Source organism: Physeter macrocephalus, chromosome 14 (genome assembly GCF_002837175.3).
Source record: "Physeter macrocephalus isolate SW-GA chromosome 14, ASM283717v5, whole genome shotgun sequence".
Taxonomy (NCBI): Eukaryota; Metazoa; Chordata; class Mammalia; order Artiodactyla; family Physeteridae; genus Physeter; species Physeter macrocephalus.
Genome location: NC_041227.1, coordinates 75,898,336 through 75,922,429, shown reverse-complemented (window position 1 = coordinate 75,922,429; position 24,094 = coordinate 75,898,336). Strand labels below are relative to the sequence as shown.

Below are 24,094 nucleotides of genomic sequence, written 5' to 3'. Positions count from 1 at the left end.
CCTTCACTTTCCCCTAAACTCCGCCCCTCATTTTCTACCTAGCCCCGCCCCCGCTTATCTCCCAGCCCCGCCCCCTTGCTTCTGTCTGGCGGCCTCCACCCTTTCCTTCAGCCTCGAATTCCTGAATCCTATCTCGTAGCTTCTCCCGGTCCTGTTCTCACTTCCCCTCTGGTCCAGACCTCTTCAGTCTAGTCCACTTCCTTTCTCTCTCAGGCCAGGCCACTACCTACTCTTGACTGTGCTTCTTCAGTTCTTTCCTTTACCGTCACCCCTCTCCCACCCGCCAGCATCCTTGAAAAACCTCCCCCCCGCCCGCACCCCACGCACACTCTGGAGGCTTTGGCAGCTGCACTAACGCAGACTCCTTGATTCACTCTCATTGAGTCTTCAATGAAATGCCCGTGTCTCCTAGGTGGCTCATAGTGCAACCTTCAAGGGTGAGCGCGAAGCTCTGCTCTGGGCCTGCGACGTGGTGGTTCGGGTGTGTGTAGCTGCCAGCGGTGTCTGTCGGCTTGCCCCTCGCTAGCGGGCTCCAGAGATCCTGGACCAGTCTGCACCCTCATTGCTCTTTCTCGCTCTCCCCACTCCTGCGGGTCGGCTGCCCCGTTTTCCGTTGAAATTCACACCTGAGGCCAGATTTTAGTGTTACAAATACGGTTCTGCTGGGGGACTTTCCAAACGTGAATATTTCCTGCTCTGGAAAGGAAATAAAAAGTTCAGGCTAATCCCTGTTGGGGATTTTCCCCTGGATTTTTCTGTTCAGTGACTGGTCTGATGATGACTTAAAAGTCAGTCTGGTCAGATTCTTTGAAAAAGAGAATGATCATTTTGGACACTTTATGGCAAATGCATGGCCCTCAATTATTGGTGAAATCCCTGAAAACAACAATGGGTGATTTTTTTTTCAAACGAAAATTTCCTCTGAGAGTTCTTAGTTGTTGCATGATCCATTTTTTATTTCAAGGAAAGGGAGATAGTTTTTTTTTGTATAAAGATGTCAGATCAGGTTATGACCAGATAATACAATCAGATCAGGTGATGATTTGGACCCAAACCCAGACCCTGGTTTTGTAAGTAACAAGTATATCCCAGGGATCTTTATTTCTGGAGAAACATAATTCCTTATTCCAGGGCTGGTAGGAAACTCTCACTCACTATGTAGATACAGTATATACATTCTTATTTTTATGGTTACATAAAAGCCACGTTTTTGACTTTGTAATGCTTGTAAAACTTTAATTACTGACAACTTTCATTTGGTTCTCATTTACAGTGTAATCTATAACTGACATCAGATTAGTTTCAGTTTTCTTGTTAAAAGCAGAAGTAACTGACTGTGAGTTGGGGTAGAAATGTGATTAATGTTTTAGAAGGACTGGGTTTTAATTACAACGTTTGTGTCAGGTGTATTTATATATTAATCAAGCCTAGTTGGCAGGTCTGGATGTGAGCCTTTTCCTCCTGGAGTGGAGGTTTTGTCCTTCCTCCCAAATTATTTCTGGACTCAGAAATTTAGATGTCATAGATGCAGAAATGCTTTAAAGAGTTTTTGGATGGTGTTTGCTATCGCAGGATCAGGTGATGAGTGTTCTTTCCAAAACGCCTTTTCCCTTTCCCCCAGCTGATGTTATTCATGATCTGAGGGGCTTTGTGAGGGCGGTCCTCCCTGCAGGGAGGTTGAGAATTTAGCGTTGATTGCAGACACACTTGATGCCAGTTGTCTGATGAACATTAATTTACGTGGAAACGTCAGAACTAGATATTTTGTTGGCGGTAGAATAGGTTTTGGCCTCATCTTTGAGCTTGTCGGGGGGTGTTTGAAATCTCTGCACTTCTGACATCTTGGGAAGCCATCTTTCAAGAGGTGTGTACTTTTGTTACACGTTTCAGAGTTTATCTCCCTGTGTGATATTTGAAAAAATGATTTTTTAAAACGAGGGCTGTTCTAACCAGTCAGCGAATACCACACAGGGCACAGTTCAATGAAGACATTGGATTATAAAAGAGTATTTAGAACTTTGGTGTCCACAGTTGTATTAGGCGGTTGGTGGGTTTAGAATTAGGAGACTTGATTCTGGTAAGACCAGCCATTAACTGCATGATGTAGAACAAATTATTTAACCTTTCTGGCTTCTCAGTTTCCTAATATATAAACAGATTTCAACTGCATTATAACGTTCTTTCCTTCTCGAGGATATGTCAATTTGTCTGCCTATTTATTCCAAATTACCGTTTGCTTATGCTTGCTTTTGTTAAGTCTCAGTCCTGATATTCAGAATTTGTGTTAAAACACAGCCCTCCTGTTTGATTTATGTCAAGCATTACTTTTGTGTATTGGTTACATTTATGATTTCTTTTTTTCCCCTTCCTCTGGAACCCTTTTTGTTTTTGAAAACTATTGGGTTGTATGTTGCACTGCTTTGGAAAGCTGGCCTAAACTAGTAGAAGAATGTGCGAGTCTTTATATTGAAATGACTATGATTTTAATGAATGTCTTTGTGGTATTCTAACAGGAAAATCATTTTTAAATGGTTTCAGTAGGTTTGGAGCATAATATGTACAAAATCAAGTGATCTTGGTTGAAGAACATTATCTTGCAGACATTGTAGAGTCCCATGGCACATCAAACACTTTGGAAACATTTTTATTTTAAATTCAAGCAGGACTTGCAAAAACTTTGTTCTTACATGGTACACATATGAATCCCAGATACGTTATTTAGGCCACTTTGGTAAAAGAATGGAATTTTGAGCTCAGGGTTCCACAGTGCTCTTCAAACAAATTAAATTTTATTCTAATGTTAACCAGTTAGTTGAAATACCAAATGCCTAAGCTTTTTCTTTGGTGCTTTTATGCCTTGAAATACTCTCAGATCTCCTTGTGTTTTTATATTTTTTGGAGTGTGACTGTATATCAAGAAGGGAGAAAAATTCTAATTCCAAGTAGAGAAGGGGAAACCTTCTTGATAGCCTATGGAAATAGAAACTATTTTTAGAGTTATAGCACATGTAATGTAAGGCTGACTTTTTTTTGGCATCCAGATGATCCAACTTGGAGAGAAGTAGTTTGTAGTCATAGCTGTTTATAACATTAATTGATCAATCACAGGTGACCTAATTGATTTGAAATAGGTTTTTCTTAAGAAAGATTAAGAAATCTGTGAAGATGTTGCCTGTGTCAATTTGTACGTGACTTACGTAAGGCGGGCAGAACTCTTGTTTTAACAACTGGAACTGTGATAAGAAGGAATAAGTCATCACTAGTTACCCAACATTCACCCTCCACCTGAGTTTGCCTAACATTTTCCTTAGAGTCGGCCTCAGGTTCATGCAGGTGCAGTCAAGGTAGTTGTTTGAGCCGAAGCATCTAAGGATGTGGGATGGGCTAGATCAAATGCTACTGCAAAACTTATACTTCAGTTATACTTTAAAAGCAATAACCCTCTGCCAAGTACACGTTCTGGTATTGATTTTGGGGGGAAAATATTTATTTATTTGGCTGCTTGGGGTCTTAGTGGCAGCACACACGGAATCGAGCACAGAGTCTTAACCACTGGACCACCAGGGAAGTCCCTCTCGTGTTGATTTTGTGATTTGGTCACATCTGTGCTGTCTTAAGAAAAACCTTCCCCTCCCCCAAATCCATTAAAAAAGAATCTTCTTGACCCACCTAACTGGCTTGAGAAATGAACTATTTCGAATGCTCTATCTCTCTGTATTTTTATAGTAGTTGTGATTTATCAAACTAGCATTTTTTATTTCAATCCTATTTCTTTGTCAGTTCAAAAACTCCTATTTTTGCAAACATGAAAGTTGTGTCTGAACTTCAGGTTTTTTCTTTTCTTCTGCAGATTTTCCTTTTCTGTTTGGTCACATTGGCCGGTTCTAATGTGGAACATTGGGTGACGAGGAGGGTCCTGGGGCCTGAGTCACTTGTGAAGAAGTATTTCTTCCTGAATTAAAAAAGAAAGACTGACCCATAATATTTCAACATCAGCTCACTGATCCAGTTCACTAGCCTGGCTGTTCTGTAACATGTTTGCGGGCACTGGTTAAAAGTTAAAATAGCTGAATCGTGCATTTTATTGAGTACTCAGAGCAAAAAGGAAGTTCAAAAAACCTTCTGAAATGGATGAAATAATTTGGTGTCTGTGCCATGCTCTGCTTTTCTGGGTGAGAAACCCTAACTTTTAGGATTCTCACTTACATCAATTTTTGGTTATTTCAAAACCATTTCAGTGGCTAAATGTTTTTAAACAGAGTTAGTAAAAGAAAATACGTGGGTTTGTTATGTTTCTTTTTTGTTTTTTGGTCACCGAACAACTCAGATGACTAGTTTGCTTGTTGTTTTGTAAGTGAATTTTATCGAGAGAAAGCCCCTCACTTAAATTGGCTTGTCCTCCGCCGCATCTAGTTGAGAGCTGTCGAGCTCTCTCGCGAAAAACCAAAAGCTCATAACCCTGTGAATCAGACATATCTTCTTTTTAAAATGTTAGAATTCCTGTTGTGTCTACAGATGAAGTCGAATCCATTTAGATACTTAAACTAAGTGAAATGTTTCCATATTTTTAGATTAAAGGGAAAAAAATCCTCTTATTGTCTTAAAACAAGGCTTAAATAATGTACAATCAGTGCGTCTGGTGATGGCCCCACTCTGTAATTCCAGCTGTGTTCACCTCCATTGCAGCTGAAAGGAATTCTAATTGGCTGAGGAATGTCGGCAGCATCATGTGTCACGGAGAGCGGACCTATTATGCTGGCTGCTGGGTGATGCATTTCAGATGTTTTAGGCTTCTGAGTCTAACTTGGAGGTTGCTTACAGGGAGTCTGGAAGAGAATGTTGTGAAGCTGTAGCGGGGGTGAGGGGGTTGTAGAAGGCAGCCTGCTTTCTTCTTTGTACATTGGGCATCTGCTCAATTCTCTAAAGGCCTTGGTGCTTTCTTGTGGCTTAACCACCGGATTGGGACTCAGAAGGTCTGATTTTATTTCGAACTCCCAAAAGTGCCACAGTGAAGAAAGGGGGTGGGTGGAGTTATAATCTATTTGTGACTCAGTCTTCCTATCTGTAATGGGAAGTACCTGCCTTTTTATATCAGGCGAGGACTTGATACGGATTAAATATTTTGATGAGTAGTTTTGAATTATTTCTAGAGTAGACAGTGTAAATCAAAGGCATAGATTCCTGTTATTTCTTATTCCTAAATAATCACGTGAGTGCTAAAGCTAGTGATGTATTTGACACTGAAGAAAATCAATGGAATCTATTGATAAACATGGAAAAATAATACTCAGGAATGAACTGTTAAATTCTCTATGCATTCAGAAAGTTCCTTAGAGAAGTAGTGTCACGAGCCAAAGCCAGCATCATTTTTAATTGTGAAACTTTGGAAGCATTCCCATTAAAAACAGGAGCAACACAGGGATGTACACTGTTACAATCGTTATGAACTAGAGAAAGACATCAGAAAGCAACATTCCTATTATTTGCAGGCAGTATGATTTTATATCTTTTAAAATCCAAAAGGAGCAGCTGAAAAACAGTTATAAACCATAAAAAAACTTTAGTAGTTGGATAGAGAATTTCTCCATGGAAAAATTAAATGGTTAAAAATCGATAGCCAAAGACAAACTAGGAAAAACAATTTGTAATGTATATATTATGAAAGTTAAGCTTGTTTAATATATAAAGAGCTTTCACAATCAATTAGAAAAAGGCCAATAACCTATTTGGCAAAGGATGTGGACAATTCACAGAAAAGAATGAAAATGGATTTCAAGCATGTGAAAAGACACTCATCCCTATTCATTCCAAACAAAATACCAATTAAAACTAAGGGTGAGGGACTTCCCTGGTGGCGCAGCGGTTAAGAATCCGCTTGCCAGTGCAGGGGACACAGGTTCGAGCCCTGGTCCGGGAATATCCCACGTGTCGCGGAGCAGCTAAGCCCGTGCGCCACAACTACTGAGCCTGAGCACCTAGAGCCCGTGCTCCGCAACAAGAGAAGCTACCGCAATTAGAAGCCCGTGCACCGCAACTAGAGAAAAGCCCGCGAGCAGCAGCGAAGACCCAGCACAGCCAAAAAAAACCCAACCAAACAAACAAAAAACTAAGGGTGAAACAGTTTTGTCATCTAGCAGATTGGCAAAGACTAGAGTTTGAAAATATGTCATGATGACAAAGGTGTGGAAAAGCAGAAGCTTTTACACTGTTGGTTGAGAATATAAATTGGTACAATATAGTAAGAAGGGCAGTCTGGTATCAGATAATAAATGTATACATCCTTTGATCTGACAATCCTGCCCTTAGGAATTTTTCTTACAGATATATTCACACATTTATGTAAAGGCTTATGTGCAAAGTCATTGTAGCACTGTTTGAAATTGTAAAAGACTGAAAACAAATATGCACTAATAGAGAACTAGTTAAATCAATTATGGTATATCCCCAGGGAGGCGTAGCTGTTTAAAAGAATAAGATAGTGCTTTGTATTTTGATATGGAATATTCTCCAAGGTATGTTATTGAGTGGGGGGAAAGCATGATTCAGAAGAGTGGAAATTGTACATACTATTTGAGTAATAAAACAAAATAAAGGTAAAAGGGAAATTTATAGATCTATCTGCATAGATATCACTGGAAGGATTCTGTCGAAATATTGATTGTGATTTCCTCTGGGGAGGAAAACGGGTTGAGGGTCCAGATGAGAGAGAGAGACTTGGTTTTATTGTATTCGTTTTACTATTTCATCTCCCCTCCTGCTCCCTTTCTCCCCCCCACCCCTTGAGCATGTATTGCTTTTCAACAGTTAAAAATGTTAAAAACAAACAAAAAAAGAGTCTACAACTCTGAAGAAGAAAAGTTTCTTAGAGCAACTAGTATATTAATTGCTAATTGTAATTGTTTTCAAATGTAGGTGTTCTGAAAATGCAAATTGTGCCAAATGTATTTTAAAGGGCTAAAATAGCATCTAAGGGTATATATCCATGTTTATATGTATTTCCTCACTAGAGAGTAAAATACATTGCATACATTGCAGGTCTGAACAGACATTTTCCCAGAGAATATGTTCGTTCTGATACTGAGAATACTCCCCCAAAACAAATGCCCTTGTTCTGGCATATTAAAAACTTATTCCAGCCTGAATGATTCTTTCCAGATTCAGGAATCTAATGCTACTTAGACCTACTTTTTATAGAGAGCCTTTTGAAAGACTGGGGTCTTGATTCTGAATAATAGTGCTGGTTTATATCATTTATTTGGAATGTCACTTGGGGTTATCTCTGACCTGTTTTTGTAAAATAACCTCCTCCCTAAAGTGGGATAAAAGTTTTAACTTGCATAAGCCAGCAATAATAATTTTGTATATTTCCCAAGTATTTATAATCAGTAGGTTTATTTTGAACTTTTAAAAAGGCCTGTTTGTTAATTTTAGTGGCGCCTAAAAAAGAAATATTGATATCTGACTCTGTAGAAGCAGACAAAGTTATAGCTACATGTAATTTGTTGCCTTTTTATTCTCTTAGATCTTTGGGATCAAAATCTTAGTTTTACTGTATTGTATTTCTACATATATTACCTACAAATCATAGGTCTGATGATTGCTTGATGGGTGTTCGTACGTTTGAGTAGTAGTAACGCCTTATATTGTACGGTGTTTCATAGTTTCCAGAGAGTTCTCATAAACATTTCCTCACCTGAGGCAAGATACAAGCCAGCCTCAAAAAGTTTTTGTTTTTTGTTTTGGTTTGTTGTTTTTTAAGTGTGTTTTTGTTTCTAGGTTAAAAAAATAGCATGCAATTTGTTTTAGTCTTTAAAAACACATTTTACAGGAGAGAAAGGATAGTTTCTCTCGTCCTAAATGGATAATCATTTCATGGGCCGACACAAAAATTCTCAGAAGCACGCTTAATCCAACTGTAATAAATTCGTATGCTTTACAATAATCAATACTCGTGCAGAAGGCCTGCATGTACTCATGGGATGTTGATTTAACTTTTCTTAGTCTTTACTGAGGATAATCCGCACTCACAAAATTAGACAAGTTTTTTTTGGGGGTGCGGTAAGGTAGCATTTTTTTCTCCACAATTATTTGAGGTTGGAAACATGACCTTCTTCCTCTCCCCCAAACATGCCTAGTAGACTAAGCTTAACGTGTCCAAAACAGTCTTCTTGATCCCCTCTCCCCAGAAACCTTTCTCTCTAACAGTCATCCCCACTTCATTAAATCTACCCAGTTGCCCAAACCAAAAAACGAGCCTCATGGTCATTCTTCCTATCTAATTTATCCTCACGTCCTCTCATTTCTGTCACCACAGTTTATCTGGAATGTGTCTCCCCTTCATGTCCATTGCCCTCATCCTAGTTCCAGCTGCCACCATCGTCACCTCTTGCTTGGACAGCTGCTGCTTGCCCTTTTTTATTCCAGTGTTGCGTGTAACCAAAACCATCCGGCTGCAGTATTAGTTATTTCTCTGTTTCAACGATGTTAAATAATTTATGATAAAAGTCCTTGCTTGGGGAAATCCTCAGGTGGAGACGGAAAGAGACTGGCTGACATTGCCCTTCTTCCGGCCAGTGTGGCTCCTTCACTCCTGCTTCTACGTTCACTGCCTCCGGCTTCAGCTCCAGGAGCCTTGGTGAGGTTGTCCAGTTGTCTTTGTCAGGGTTGCATGGAGCTTCTCTTGGTCTGATGATTGAGGGATGGCCAGCGACAAGTTGAATTGTGGACAACGGTGGAACGGGATCAGGAAACCCAGTCGAAGACTACAATTTGAAAGAGTGAAGAATGGGAAACATACGGTCTCTGTGGTCCAGAGCACATGTTACGTTCTCCTGTACAAGAAAAGCACGCCGGCTGCCTCTGGATAACTCACAATTTGATCACCCCCTGCAGTCATTCCCAAGATGCTCTGACCCTAGTCTGGCCCATCTTTGTGATGTTTTCAACCATTCGGCTGTTCAGACCAAACACTTCGGTGTCCTCCTTGGTTTTCTTCTCTCTCGTCCTCTAGAAGTTGTCAGCTCTGCCTCATGTACCATCTCCTGCATCTTTCTGCTTCTCTACATCTTCACTTTTACCGCCCTAGTCCCAGGCTTTGTCACCTCTCGTTGGATGCTCGCAATAGTCTTCCAAATGGTCTCCCTGCTTCTGTATATTGAAATATCATATACATACAGCAAAAGGCAGTGTACGGTTTGTTGATATTTTATAAGCTGAACACACTGGTGTAACTATATCTTAGATCAGCGGCTCTCAACTGGGGAGTAGTTTGGCCCACCAAGGGACCTTTGGCAATGTCTAGAGACATTTTCGGTCATTGCTCCTTTGTGGGTGTTACTAGCACGCAGTGGATAAAGGCCAGGAATGCTGCCAAACTTCCTGCAATGCACCAAACAGACCCCCACAGCAAAGACTTACCCAGTCCAGAATGTCAGTAGTGCTGGAGAAACTCTGATCTAGATCAAGAAATAGAATATTACCAGTATCTGGAATACCCACAAGCTACCTTCCCAGTTTCTACCCCCCACCCCCAAAGATAATCACTGTCTGATGTAACAGCCTGCTTTTGAGCTTCATGTTAACGGCACCATACGGTAGGCATTCTTGTGTGACTGACCTCTTCAACATTACATTTGTGAAGTTCACCCTTATTGTTGTGTGGTTGTACATTATTCATCCTTTTGGCGGTAGAGTATTACATTATGTCAGACTAAATATAATTGACCCCTTTACCAGTTGACGGGCCATTGGCTAATTTCTAGTTTTGGCTGTTATGAATAGTGCTGCTATAAACATCTGAGTGTGTGTCTTCTGGTGAGAACATATATGCATTTCTGTTAGGTGTATACTTGGGAACGGATTTGCTGGGTCATATGGAGTAGGCATATGTTCAACTTTAACAAAACTGCCAAACAGTTTTCCAAAGTGGTTGTACCAAGTTACATTCCCACGGCCAGTGTGTGAGAGTTCCAGTTGCTCCATTTTGTTGCCAATCTTGGTGTTTTCTTTTTTCTTTTAACCCTTTTGGTGAGTGCAGCAGAATATCACATTGTGATTCTTCTGCTTCTGCTTTCACTTTTCTCCAATCCATATCTTAAATGGAAGCCTAAGACATCTTTTCTTTTTAACTTTTTTTTTTCTTTTTTCTTTCTTTTTTTTTTTTTAGGTAAGCTAGAGCTTTGGTGTAAGCATCATAAGCTAAGGTTTTTTCCTCTCCCAAGAAACAATTTTCACACCCTTCTAGGCAATATTATCCTGTTGAGAATGAATGACCTACCCTAGTGTGTGTCAGAATCACCTGTGAGTTGTTAAATTTCAGATTGCTAGGGCCACCCTCAGCCACTAGAAAATACAGGTTTATATTAAAAAATCTAGGTCTGTATTTGGATGTAATGTGAAAAAGGTAAAAAATTTTTTAGTCAGAAACCTTAAAATCTTGTTTCTGTGAATAATTTCTGATTTATTACGTAGGTAATATTTTGTCTACATACCAGGTTTCCTTCCTGAGATCTGATCTGTGTAGGTTCCGACTTGTTTTCTTTGCAAATAACTAGTACTGTATTAAACTAATATTAACAGAGAATCGTATAGACTAATGTATTACAAACCTAAATTCAATATTTTTGGTCCAAAAAGAAATAGATGCACACTCTGCACACAATTGCCACGTGAGTTCTATCTATTTAATCTTTTATTATCATAAACACATTTGTTCTCCCTAAAGCCCCAAATAAAGTGACTTGCGTTTTGTGAGTCAAATGTTATGAGGATCATCTTAGGATTTGTTTAAATGTGATTTAGTCATGCTTTTAGCTTTCTTATTTATTTACTTACCTAAATTGAGGTATAATTGCCATATAACACTGTTATCAATTTCAGGCATACAATATAATGATTTGATATTTGTAGACACTGTGAAATGATCACCACGGTAAGTCTAGTTAACATCCATCACCTTACACAGTTACAAAAAAATGTTTTTGATGAGAACTTTGAAGATCTCCTCTCTTAGCAACTTTCAAATTTGCAAAATATTTTTAACTTTTAATTGAAGTAACTGTAGATTCATAGGAAGTTGCAAAGAAATGTACAGGGAGGTCTGTGTACCCTTTACTGTGGCTCCCCCATGTTTAACATCATGCATACCTATGGTGTGATATCAAAACAAACTGAGGGTCAACACTGGTACATCCACAGGTCAGATTTCACCAATTGTATGTGCAGATTTGTATAACCACCACCACAGTCGAGATGCAGAACTGTGCTGTGTTGTCCTCGGTGCTCTCCCTTTAAAGGCACATCCACCCCTTCCCCGTCCCTGGGACCCCGGCAATCACTGCTCTGTTCGCCATCTCAAACTCTTTTCAAAGCAGAAATGAGATCATGTCATTCCCTTCTTTAAAGTCCTCCAGTGGCTTCCTACTCGGGATAAAATCAAACTCCCTGTGTCATCCTGCCCCGGCTGCCTCTCTGGCCTCGTCTGTGTCATTTTCTCCCTTTGTTCTCTAGGCTGCAGACACCTAGCCGTAAAACATGGCAAGCTTGTTCCTGCTTTAGGGATTTTGCATGAATTATTCCTTTATTTTTCTCTTTTCTTCCTCTTCTTCTGTGTCTTCGTTGTTGTCTTCTTTTTTAATGAAATGCTCGAATGCTCTTCCCTTGATTTTTTTTTTTTTTTTTTTTTTTCCGTGGCTGGTCCATCTTGTCATTCAGTTCCCAGTCCAGGTGTCACCTCCTCAGGAAGCCCTTTCCTGACCACCCCATTGAAGTAGCTCCCTCACTGTCACAGCAGCCTTACTTCCTAACCAGCAATCATCACTTGATGGTATTTCTGTTGGGTGTTGGTGTAGCAGCTAGCTGTCTAGTCGGCCGGATTTTCTCTCTGCTCGTAGTGTGTAAGTTCCGTGAAGCGTGCGGCCTTGCTCACAGGCGCCTCGTTTACGTCTGTGTTCCCACTGAATGTTGCTTGGTACACGGACGTGTTCACAAACACTCGCTGGTTGAAAGAATTAAGGACCTTCTTGTAGATTGGGTTCCATGGCCACATCTGAGTTGGACGCTGGAGGACACCCCTCTTGGGGGCAGTGTTTGTGGGCTGCCGCTTTTTGGCCACAGAGTGAGACAGAGGCTGGGAGCTGGGCGGTCACAGCCTGCTGTCAGCTCAGCTTGGGAGGTCTGTGACCATATGACACCCCGAAACCTAGTCTGCTCCTGGACTTGGGGCAATTCCAGGGGTTTGAACCAAAGCCTGAAATGTTCCCAAGTCTAGAATTTGGCCCATCTTCATAACGTTTGGTTTCCTCGTTTTCTCCTTTGCTTTTCCCTCAGGGCTGTTGGAAATAAGTGGTTGGATGGAGGGACGTCATGAATTTCTCCCTTGCCCATGGGATGTTTTGCAGTAACATCTCGAATGATGTTTCCCATTTTCAGGCTGAGAATTCCTCACAAGGGTGTTTGGGGGATGCCTGGGGGTCAGGATTCTTCTGCCCACCCTAGCCGACAGTCTTATCTCTTGCCAAGGCTACCACTTCCCTCCCTCTCTTTATCCTGTTTTCTCTCTTCAAATCTCTCGGTCCCCTTGGATTGCGAGTTGAAGCAGAAAGGCCCTCTTTTAGCAAAGGCATATTTTCCTCCCTTTTCGTTTTGTCTCCTCAGAGGTCCTTACTAAATGCTGCGAGTAGTCGGAATCTTGCATCTTTCCTGTTGAGCGCCTTCATGTTCCTTGAAGTCTTGCTGGACACAGCAGGCCACAGGCCACAGCCTGATTGGTTCTTTTCTCAAAGATAGTTAAATGCTCAGGCTGGGTTCATGAGGGGTTCATTGAATTTTACCCTGTCTCCTTTCTGCAGCCAATTTCCCATTTTTACTTCTGTCTTTACAATACCACACTTCCTGTACTGATTTTTTCTTAGTTTTAAAAAACAGAATGCTTTCAGATGTAAGTAGCAGACAACCTAGCTTAAATTGTCTCAATAGAAAGAATTTCCTTCAGTAAATTAACAGCAAAGTGCAAAAGTAGTTCCAGTGGCATGGCAAGGACCTGGTTTTCCCACTTCTCAGTGCTGTGACCTCAGACCATTCTTGGCTGTCCCTTCCCCTTGTGTTCCAAAGGTAGGATGTGGCTACCAGCAGCTCTCATGGATATTTGCTTCTGGCTTTAACTAGCAGAGATGTTAAGAGAACACTTCCCCAGTAGCTCATGCCTAGAGTAGAAGTTCTGGAGTTGAATCTTCTTGTCTGATTGGCCTAATTTGGGTCACGTGTCCATCTCTGAGCTAGGATGATGGGAATTAGGGTCCATCTTGGAATCCAGTAATGATGTTAGTCTCACCCAACATATAGGACTAGGACGTTTGAGGGAACAGGAAAAGAAATGCTAGGAAGGCAACCAACAAATAAGTAGACAATACCATTTAATGAACTTCTGAAAAAAAAAAGAATGCCCTCTTTGTAGTAGTGTGAATTAAAAGATGTATTTTTGTAGAAGTGCCAAACATTTTTGCCAGGTGTTAGGAATGGTAGCTTTATATGTGAACTTACCCCAACAAATTTCGTTGTCGATTAGTATTATAGAATGTTTCTGGTTTGTTGTATAGTGTTGTTTTATTTGGGACTATTTCAATACTGATTTAAATAAAATTTAGGTACAGAGCATAGGAATACATTCTTATATCATTTCTCTAGAGATAATAGAATATTTTTAAGGAAGAAAAATACATGTTAATTATAAATTGAATTCAGGATGTATAAAAAGAGAGAAAATTGGTTTTTATGCAAGAGTATAATTTTTCTCAGAAAGGTGATTACCAACCCTTCCTTATAATAAAGGCTTTGAATTAATAATTAATATCTGTTCTTGATATCTGGAGCTCTGTATTTTTACTCCTATATTCCTTAAAAAAAAAAAAAAAAAAAAAAAAGTGCTTAGAAGATGCTTGGCTGGGCTTCGAACCCATGCTCCAAGCAATGGTTGGCTCTCTCAGACCCTCAAACTCTTCCCTCTGTGGAGTCTGTGAGGCCGGCTGGTTAAGAGCTGGACTGGAGCCAACCTGTGCCTTTAGACAAGTGATCTCATCTCTTAGTTTCCCCAGCTATAAAAATGGGGAAAATAATTGAAGCCACATCAGAGTATTGTGAGTATTAAATCAAATAATCCACATGCAGTGTCTGGTACACAGTGTTCAATACATGTTAGCTAATATTAACACTGTCGTATTTCGGTGACTCTAAGATGACTTTGATTGAAAGTCACACCATTGTTTTATATACCACTAAAAAAGAAACACCAGTATTTACACTACAATGTGATTCATTTGAAGATTTCAGAGATGTTAAAATATGAAGAAATGTGTCTTAGAATCAATGATATATGGTATTACGGCTGCCTCTGACTTGAAAGTCCTGGAAATTGTATACCCACAAATGAATGCCATCTGTCTTCAGTTTAAACATAACGCAGTGGGATCTAAAGTTTCCTTTCCTTTTTGTTTTTGTCCTAAACATATATTGTATTTGGTCTCACATGTTGCAATATTGGCAATTTCATAATTACTCATTCATTACTAGGTTGAATAACGGATGCTACAAGACCCACCATAGGCTTTGCAAACTTGGGTTATTTGCTTTTCTTCAGTGATTTAGAAGGAAATTTGAGATACATTTTTGGAATCATTAATGTTGGTTGAATAAACCTATTTGGAAGCTCAAGGCAGGTTAAATGATAGTGCACATTACCTTTTAGAAAAGCACAAGTTGTAGGCAGAAAGCCAACTTAGGAAAGTGCCTCTGATACACCCAAACACATTCAGTTTAGAAAGCGTAATATTGCTGTTTGAAAGAGATGTGTGGTAGTTGATTTTCCACTAAAATATAAATGCGGACAGTATATTGTAGAACTTGAGAGACAGTCACAGGCTATTTAAGTACCAACTTGGTGTAGTAAAAAGTAGCCATGTAATATGCTTAGCATAAATTTAGAAGTAAAACCCGTAAGGATATCACATAACTCGATAGAGTGCTATTTCTCTTGGAAATTCTCTGGTATCTAGAGTGTTGTGAACGGGGTAGTATAAGCCTGTTTGTTTTTTGTTTGTTTGTTTGTTTGAAGGCCTGTTTTTGATATTAAAATGGAAATGAACGATAGAAGTCTTTTCGGAGACTTGACCTAACCGCTTACTTATTGCATTATTTGTGGCTTACTTCATCAGCTGAACGTCAGCAGGATTCTGCTCTTGTTGACGACAACTGAGTGAGTGGGGCAGATGTGCTGTTGGGCTGCCTCGTCACAGCCCCAGAGGCTGTCCCCTGGCACCTCTGGCACATGAAGTATTTAAATGTCATTTGAGGGTGTTGATATGACTTTGGCGAAGACCGCGTCTCAGTGCAGTCCATAGTTTAATGCATTCTGAAACAGCAGTGTCGTTCTCTTTCGGGGAACCCAGGACACTTTGTTTGCTGTATTTTGTATAGAATTCAGCGTAACAGTACCAAAACTAACACTTTTATTTCAGAAAAGGAGGTTTACTTTAGAAAATAAAGCGTACCTAAGTTGAAATAACAGGAAAATTATTTCCAAAAGCAGACATTTGATCGGCTTCCGTACTTTTCTCATCACCTACATAGTAGTGAGGTTTATATTTAGAACAGAGAGAAGCCAAGGCAAGATCTCTCCGCAAGCCTTTACTAAAGGACGTGATCATGTCAGTGTTACTCCAGGTGTTTAAATTGCAGGCAGTGTGAGTCGAGGGTCTGCCGTTTCTTATGTTGGAACAGACCGGACTTGACTCGGAAAGAACAAAATCCCCAGACAACCCGTTGATTTGAAGTGTCTAAATCACAGCCTAAAGATGATTTTAGTTAGAGTTTTAAAATAGATGACCCATGCGTACAATAGAAGAGGGTACCCATGAAACATGCCTTTTCCTCCTCCCTGCCCCTTGCCCACCATCTGGCCTCCAGAGAGGCAGCACTTATCACCATGGTATGATTAATTTCTCTAGTAGCATTCTTCCAGAGGTTTTCTGTTCCCTTTTCTCTGTCCCTCTCTCTCTCGTTAACACAGGTGACAGAGTACCGTCTGAACTGTTGTGCATCTTGCTTCTTTCACGTCATCAGGGACTGCTCTACCTTTGGAGCTCCAGAGCTGCCTCTGTGGCAGAAACAGCGCTGCTCAATGACGGTCCTGTGCCCTTCACCTCTTCCCAGCTGCCTGGAGGTTATGTGGCACCACGTGATTGATTCTGGCTAGTGAACCGTGAGAAGCAGTGATCTGTCTCACTCGGGGGCCGAAGCCATAAGCGCCTCCAGCTGTACCATGGAGCACCCTGAACCGTGTGTGTATCACATGGGGGGGATCCTCCATCAGCCTGGGTCCCTGAATGATCATTTGGAGCAGAGGGTCCTCTTCTGCCCTGGCCTGAGCCCCAGACCCAGGCTATGTTGGGTAAAAGAGTGATAGCAAGGAATAAACCTCTGTTTCTCCATCGTATCAGCCTCTCCTGATGGATGTAGCCTGGTTCTTAACAGCTCTGAAATGCATAACACTTGAAGGAACCCAGTTCAGAGTATCTGATAGTTTGTTAAAGAATAAAAGGGCTTCTAATTAGAGAATCATCTTTTGAAATAAACAAACACCAGAGAAAAACATTTTACCCCAGTGTAGTACTACAAAATGCAGCATATCTATCTATCTCTGTAGTATTTTTTTTTTGAGGAATATATACCTATTGAAATATATGAAGAAGAAATATGCATTTTATTATTTGAATGAGGCTTGATTATTTAACATTGAAGTCCATAATTTTCACATTCAAATTTGATATTGATTTTCTAGTCAGATTACTTCTAAAGGAAGAGAAGCCTCAAGCCACCTATACTAGCTTTACTCATTGTTAAGCATGATGCTTAAGGATGAGAGAGGCATTGCAGAAATATAGTCATCTCTACCAGGAACCTAGCAGTACCTAGGGAAGTGAGACGTTCTCTAGAAACAGTTAAGCTCAGTAAGAAAAGTGCCAGATTGAACAGGAAGCTCCTTGTGGGCCAGAGAAGTGCAGCTGCTGGGGAGGCCCAATTTGAAGTGGCTCTGGAAAGATCTGGATGGGGAGACGGACCATGCGGTAATAGCACATGCAGAGACAGGTGGAATGGAACCTTTCTGAAGGTCAGACTGAAGTCAGAGGTACCAGACAGGTGGAGGGCGTGGAGGACTCAGGCTGCAGTGGTAACCTGGATGGGGGTGGGGTCTGGGTAGCAGTGGTCAGATGTCAGAGAGGTTTGATCGGGAAGTGAGTTGATAAATTCTAATTGCTGAGGCCTGCTGTGTACAAGGGACTCTTGTGCACAGAGGGCAGCACGGGACCCAGTGAATGGACTAGGTGGTGGCTGAGAGCCTGGGCGAGGGAGGCCTGGGTTCCAATCCTGGCTTTGCCACTTTCTTGCTGTGGAAAGTGCTGGGAAAGGGTGCGCAGGGTAAGTGCTTAGAGAACATTAGTTGTGATGCCAGCTGCCGCCGCAGCTTAGGAAGGAACTTGGTAACAGTGAGAACTGTCTAATGAGGGAATACTTAGAGGGGCCTCGTTCTTTGGAGGCCCCTTCACAAAGTAGTTAGTGCTGAGTTACAGTGTTTATGCAAATGCTGGATGATAGGCTTTCTAGGGTGCTTGATGAGGGATCCTTCGTTGGGCCCAGGTTTAGTCTACATGGTCTTCAGAGTTTCTTTTAACCAATGTTTATTGAACAACTACTATGCGCTAGGTTGTCTGGCAAGTAGCGTAGTGGACGTCCCAAAGGGTTAGAGGCCAGGGGAAGGAAATACATACTGTTGATGCAGTCTCTGCATTGTTCCAAAGCTGACATCAGATTCCCTACTTAGCCCTAGAAAAACCTTCCCAGCCAGAGGAGATACGAAGGGGCTGTGAAGGGAGTGGAGTGTTGTTAAGTTCTAAATGATGTTGGATTCCCTGGCGGTCCAGTGGTTAGGACTCGGCAGTGGGCGCTTTCACTGCCGGGTCTGGGGTTCAAACCCTGGTTCCCCCAAGCCGCGCAGCGTGGCCAAAAAAACAAACAAAAATACACTAAATGAGGTTGGGCATCCTGATAAAATGCTGTGGGCATTCAGGTGTTTGTGTGGTGGGTTTTTAAAAAAATTTGTTTTTTGGACACTGGGCCTCCTTCCATTTACAGTCAGTTACTGTTTAAAATCTTTTTGCAGGCAAAGGAGGTCAAACGTAAAAGCGCACAGGAGGGAATTGCACCTCGGTAGGGGGCCGACCCCGTGGAAGGTCCTGTCCTGTTTCCCTTCCCTTAGCTCTGCCCTGGATCACGCAGGCTGGGGCTGGGCAACCTTCACTGCCAAAGTTTGGAATCTCTCCCGAAATATTCTAGAATGAGTGTCTGCCAAGCGCTGACTTTAAAGCATCAGTGTTGGGGTGTCATTCTTTGGAATGCCCCTTCTGTCCTGTGGCCTTTTTTTGTAGAAATGAGGTCAGGTGTGCAAACTGCGTGCCGTGGAACGAAGGACATCCCTGTGCGCAGGGTACGGCTTTTGGAGCACAGCTGACCTGGGTTTCAGTTCCAGCTTCGCTGCTCAGGAGCTGGGTGACCCTAGGGAATAATAAGCAAGCTATCTGTCCATTACTGGCTTTTTACTACTTGCCAGGCGGACGCTATGCTAAGCAGTTTTCATGAGGTCTGTTTCCTCCTCTCAATAAACTTACCAGGGAGGTACGAGTCTTGTCCCCATTTTGGAGATGGTGGAGTGCAGAGAAGGCAGCCAAGCCAGTTAGACTACATACCAGTGGCCTTGGGCAAATCACACCTTTTATCTTTCAGCTGCAGACAGTACCCACCTCCTAAGGTTGTTGCCAAGAGGAAATGGCGCAACCAGGTGCCCAGTGTGTGGTAGGGGCTGCCTCGCCAAAGGCTCACTGAGGATCTGGTAACCGGACTAAAGTCTAATTGCTCTGTTACTTTGCATCTTACTTTACAAGTTGGTGTCAACATTGTTTCTGAATCTGGTTCTTTTCCTTTTTGTCTCCAAATTAAGGCCTTTGTTAAACATCACTCCGTGAGGGACTCCCACCTTCCACTGACCTTCCCCGGAAAGCGATCCCCTCAGGGGTTTTATGTGGAGGGGGAGATGGCCCTGGCGTTATTGTGACACAGATGAGTAACAATATAAAAAGCGAAGAGTGTATTTGTTCTCCCCAGATTTCCACCACCTCTTACCAACCTAAGATTTCTTTTTTATTAGCCGTTTCCTCCTCGGCCTAAACCCCTGTTGATTATTTACTAAACATCAGCATCAGCTGTGCCTTATTATTATTTATCACATATGTATTACTGAAATGTTACTCTGTTATTACGATTCCACGGAAAAAAATAAATTTCTGGTGACTTCCAGAAGCGTGCACATTCCTGGTTTAGGCTAAGCCGGTGCTGTTTTTCTAATTGGTTTGGCCCCCAGGTCTCCCCACCAACCCTCTCTCTGTGAAAGAACCTGGCATTCTGTTCAGTGTCGTGAAGCTGGTTGTCGCTCTGAGATCGAGCGTCCTGTGGTTTCACGTAATCTGTCTGTGAACTCACGAACCAAGTGTAGGAGAGAATTTGCCAGTACGGATAATTGTTGGGTCTTGGAGACATTTTGAACAGCACCCAAACACAACACCGGAGGTGGTCCAAAAGACATAAGAGAAATGATGTGAAATGCTGATTCTGTAAAAAAGCTGTATGGTGAACGTCAGTGTGACTGAGTCAGCCTTTTTAGTAGCGCAGGGACCAGGACGTTACCGTTTCAAAAACACTTAAAAAACGGGTCATTCTAGTTGTTTTCATTGTGTCCTAACAGTATCAAGCCCCTACTGAGGTGACACCGTAAAAGAAACATGCCCAGTGGCACAGAGAGTGGGGACTTCTTCCCCTTCCCTCCCTCCTTTCCGCAGGGAGTAGGTACTGCTGGGAGCTCTTGTGAACGGTAATTTCCCCCTGAAGTTTGAGGAGCTTTCCCTGGGTGTGGTGCTTCCCTCCACCATTTGTATAGTTTCCAGCCTGCTATGATTTTATCTCTCAGCAATGTTCCAGGAGGTTTTAGTGAAAATATAAAACTGCCAAACCGCCTATCAAATGGAGTTTGAAAAGAGACCTCTTGGGAAAGGACAGACTGAGTATTCTAAGTGGTCTACGATCCAAAGCATTTCCTGGGTTGAGTGTTTATCAAGGCTGAGCTTTACTTCCAAACTAAGCTTGAGAAGAATCTGGGACAGCTTCCCAGCTGATTGGGGGCGGGGAGAAGAGGAGGATGCAAATCTGAAGGAACGAAGGAAATCTCACTCTCTGTTTGTCTCTTACACAGTTATCTGCCGAAATCTGTCTAGAGATATGGCTTGCAGAATAGAACCAGTTTTGGAGCATGAAGTAGGATGAGGCTGTTAAATGTTAATTTTAAAATTATATATAATATTTTAATTTTATTTTGGAAATGGAACATTGGAGAAGATTAGCTTTTAAATGGCTCAGCCTTACTCTTCAAGGTTAAAAAAATGCATAGAAAAGAGCATTATCTCCCTGTTAATTGTTGTTAATCTCAAATCATACCAGTTTTGTTTTCTTTCTTTCTTGTTTTTGTTTTTGTTTTTTGCTGTGTCTCTTATCATCTTAGAGTTCAAGGTCTAAAGTGACACATTTGGGAAGAGTAAGGTGTTGGGAAAGTAGTACTGGTAAGTAAGTAGACGGTTTCTCCTTCCTGTCTGACTCAGTGTTAGAGAACTTGTTTTCAGACAGTATGTTGATTTCAATACCTCGATGCCAGGTTATATCATGACAGACATCCTGGTATATAGAGTAGTTCCTTGCTCTCTTAGTAGAAATCTTATAAAGAATACCTGTCTCCCTTGTTTCACTGTTTCTTTCCCTACAAAAGTTTTTGTAGTCACTGCTCCTTTATCGAGAATTAAGACGTTGGTGGTACCAGAAGAAAATTTCTTTGGACTGAATAGTTCCAGCTTCACTTCCCTCAATGATGACACATTTTTATGTATTTTAAAGTTGTTGATTCCACCCCCCCGCCCCCCCCCGCTATGCTGCTGGGCATGTGGGTTCCCTAGCTGAAGAAGCTGGCATTCTTGGTGAAAGACTTCAATCTAAATTTAGCTTCTTTTCAGAGGTTTCATAGAATACTTCCTTAAATGAAGTCACAGACTACAAAAGCTGCTGCTACGTGGGGCTTCCAGGTTTGTTATTTTTTTCTGCTCTAGAAATAAAGAAGCAGGGCAGGAAGGACCAGCTCTCACTCCCAGCTGCTCCAGGAGGTTCTGCCGTTGTAGCCAGAATCACTAGCAGCCTCTGTAACGAACTTAAAGATGAGAAGATTTGGTGGTAATCTGACAGAAATGGGAAACAGTCATGGGTCTGAGGGAGTATGGGTGAAACAAGCCCTTTGTTTGTGTTGCATTGTAGGTTGTAGGTGGTAGTGGACACCGATAGGACTTCTTTTTGTCTGACACCTGTCAGTGTACCTGGAGACTCTTCAGCCATGAATTAAAGCAGTATATTTACTTTGGGGGGTTAGGTGATACAACTGGAAGATCTTCAGAATCAAGACAAAGAGTTGAAAATAGGCCTTTGGAGTGTAATTGTAATCATGGGTTTTATACAATCTGTCTTCCTTCTGGAATTACAGAAGAGGTCTTTTCAGGAAGGTTCCTTTCGGTATGGAGAACTCCCTTACCTGTCAGTGCCTGAGGAGCCCAGGTTGAGATCTTAAGTGGGAGGAAAAAGGAGCCCAGGTTTCCTGCCCCGAGGGAGTCAGGGGTCCTAAGGACGGCTTGCTGTCACAGACTCAAACAGCCTTTCAACTTCTTATGTAAGCATCACGCTGTTTATATAATCTTCCATTTGGGAAATGCGTAATTATACTCTAAAAAAGTATTCCGATATCTGTCATTGTTAGATAACCACTTTTAGAATCTCTTTCCCAGTTGTTTCCCACCCCCGGCATGGATCAACAACCTTTCCATAAGCATATTTTCATTATATAAGCACCCCTTTATTGAAATATGTATTCTTTTAAAAAGGTTAATTTGTTTTCTTGGGGGAAAGGTAATATATAATGTGCACTTTTAAATTGTACAAGGGGGCTTATTTTGAAAAGGAAGGCCCTCCACACCTACCCTTGCCCTCAAATTCTCTTCCCCAGAGACAGTTCACCAGGAGCAAGTTCTTGTGAATGTTTGCAAAGACATGTTAGGTAAAGATGCTTATATGTATATTCTTCCTCTACCCTGCCCCTGCCCCCCTGTTTCAAAGGGAGACCCTATTGTTCACAGTCTTGCTTTTTTCACTCAATACCGCGTCTTGGAGAGCTTCCCATATCAGTATAGAGAGAGTTGCCTCATTCTTTTTTTTTTTTTAATTGAAGTAAAATTCACTGTGTATGATTCAGTGGCTTTTAGTACCTTACCAGTGTTGTACAACCATCACCCCAAAAAGAAACCCAGTACCCATTAAGCAGTCATTCTCCATTCCCCCAACCCTAGCCCTGACAATAACTAACCTGCTTTTTGGCTAAGACTTTGCCTATTCTGGGCATCTTACGGAATCCTACAATATGTGGCCTTTCGTGTCTGGCTTCTTTCACTTGGCATAATGTTTTTCGGGTTTATTCATGTTGTAGTGTATGTCAATACTTCATTCAATTTTATGGCAGAATAATATTTCATTGTATGGATGTAGTACGTTTTGTTTATCTGTTCATTGGTTGATGAACATTTGGCTTGTTTCCGTTTTTTGGCTGTTATGAATAGCGCTTCTGTGAACATTCGTGTCCACGTTTCTGTGTGACCACGTGTTTCAGTGCTTTTCGGTATATACTTAGGAGTAGAAATGCTGGGTCATATGCAATTCTATGTTTAAATTTTAAGGAACTGGTAAACTGTTTTCCACAGTGATTGCATAATTTTACCATCCCACCAGCGGTGTGTGAGTGTTCCAGTTTCTCCATATCCTCGCCAACATATGAATTTTAGGATGAGCTTGTCCATTTCTGTAAAAAAGGCAGTTGCGGTTTTGATAGGAATGCCTTTGAATCTGTAGATCCATTTTGGGGATTGTTGCCATCTTAACATTATTCAATATTACAGTCCATAAACGTGGGATTTTTTTCTGTTTATTTAGGTCTCTTAAAAATTTTTATAACAACGTGTTGTCGTTTTCAGTGTATAGGTCTTGCACTTCTTCGGTTAAATTTATTGCTAACTATTCTTTCTATTGCTAATGTAAATGGAATTGTCTTCTTTATTTTTGGGTGTCCATTGCTGGTGTATAGAAGTACAACCGATATTAGAATGCTGATCTTACATTCTGCAATTTTGCAGAGCTCATCTATTAGCTCTAATAGTTTTTATGTGGATTCTTTAGAGTTTTCTGTATATAAGGTTATGCCATTTCTAAAGAGAGAGTTTTACTTCTTCCTTTCCAATCCGATGTCCTTTATCTGGCAAGAGCAGCCATTCTAGTCTTATTCCTGTTATTAGGGGGAAACCATTCAGTCTTTGACCACTAAGTTTGATGTTAGCTGTTGCTTTTTCATAGATGCCCTTTATCTAGTTGAGCAAGTTCCCTTCTGTTCCTAGTTTATTGAGTATTTTTGTTTGTTTGTTTTATCATGAAAGGGTGTTGGAATTTGTCGAATGCTTTTTTCCTGCATCAATTCAGATGATGTTGCTTTTTTCATTTTATTCCTTTACTATATGACATGGATTGATTTTTTAAAAAATTTATTTTACTTATTTATTTATTGGCTGTGTCAGGTCTTCGTTGCCGCGCGCAGGCTTCGTCCCGGTGCGCGGGCTTCTCATCGCGGTGGCTTCTCTTGTTGCAGAGCACGGGCTCTAGGCGCGCGGGCTCAGTAGTTGTGGCTCGCTGGCTCTAGAGCACAGCCTCCGTAGCTGTGGCGCACGGGCTTAGCTGCGCCGCGGCACGTGGGATCCTCCTGGACCAGGGCTCGAACCCGTGTCCTCTGCATTGGCAGACAGATTCTTAACCGCTGCGCCACCAGGGACGCCCTGGATTGATTTTTTTTTTTTTTTTTTTTTTTTTT

General features: G+C 41.4%; 1 protein-coding gene across 1 annotated transcript in view; it reads left to right on the top strand.

The window, feature by feature from the left end:
* Nucleotides 1–24,094, top strand: part of SMURF1 (SMAD specific E3 ubiquitin protein ligase 1) — a 100,137-nt gene that overhangs the window by 977 nt on the left and 75,066 nt on the right. The gene's annotated exons all lie outside the window — the stretch shown is intronic.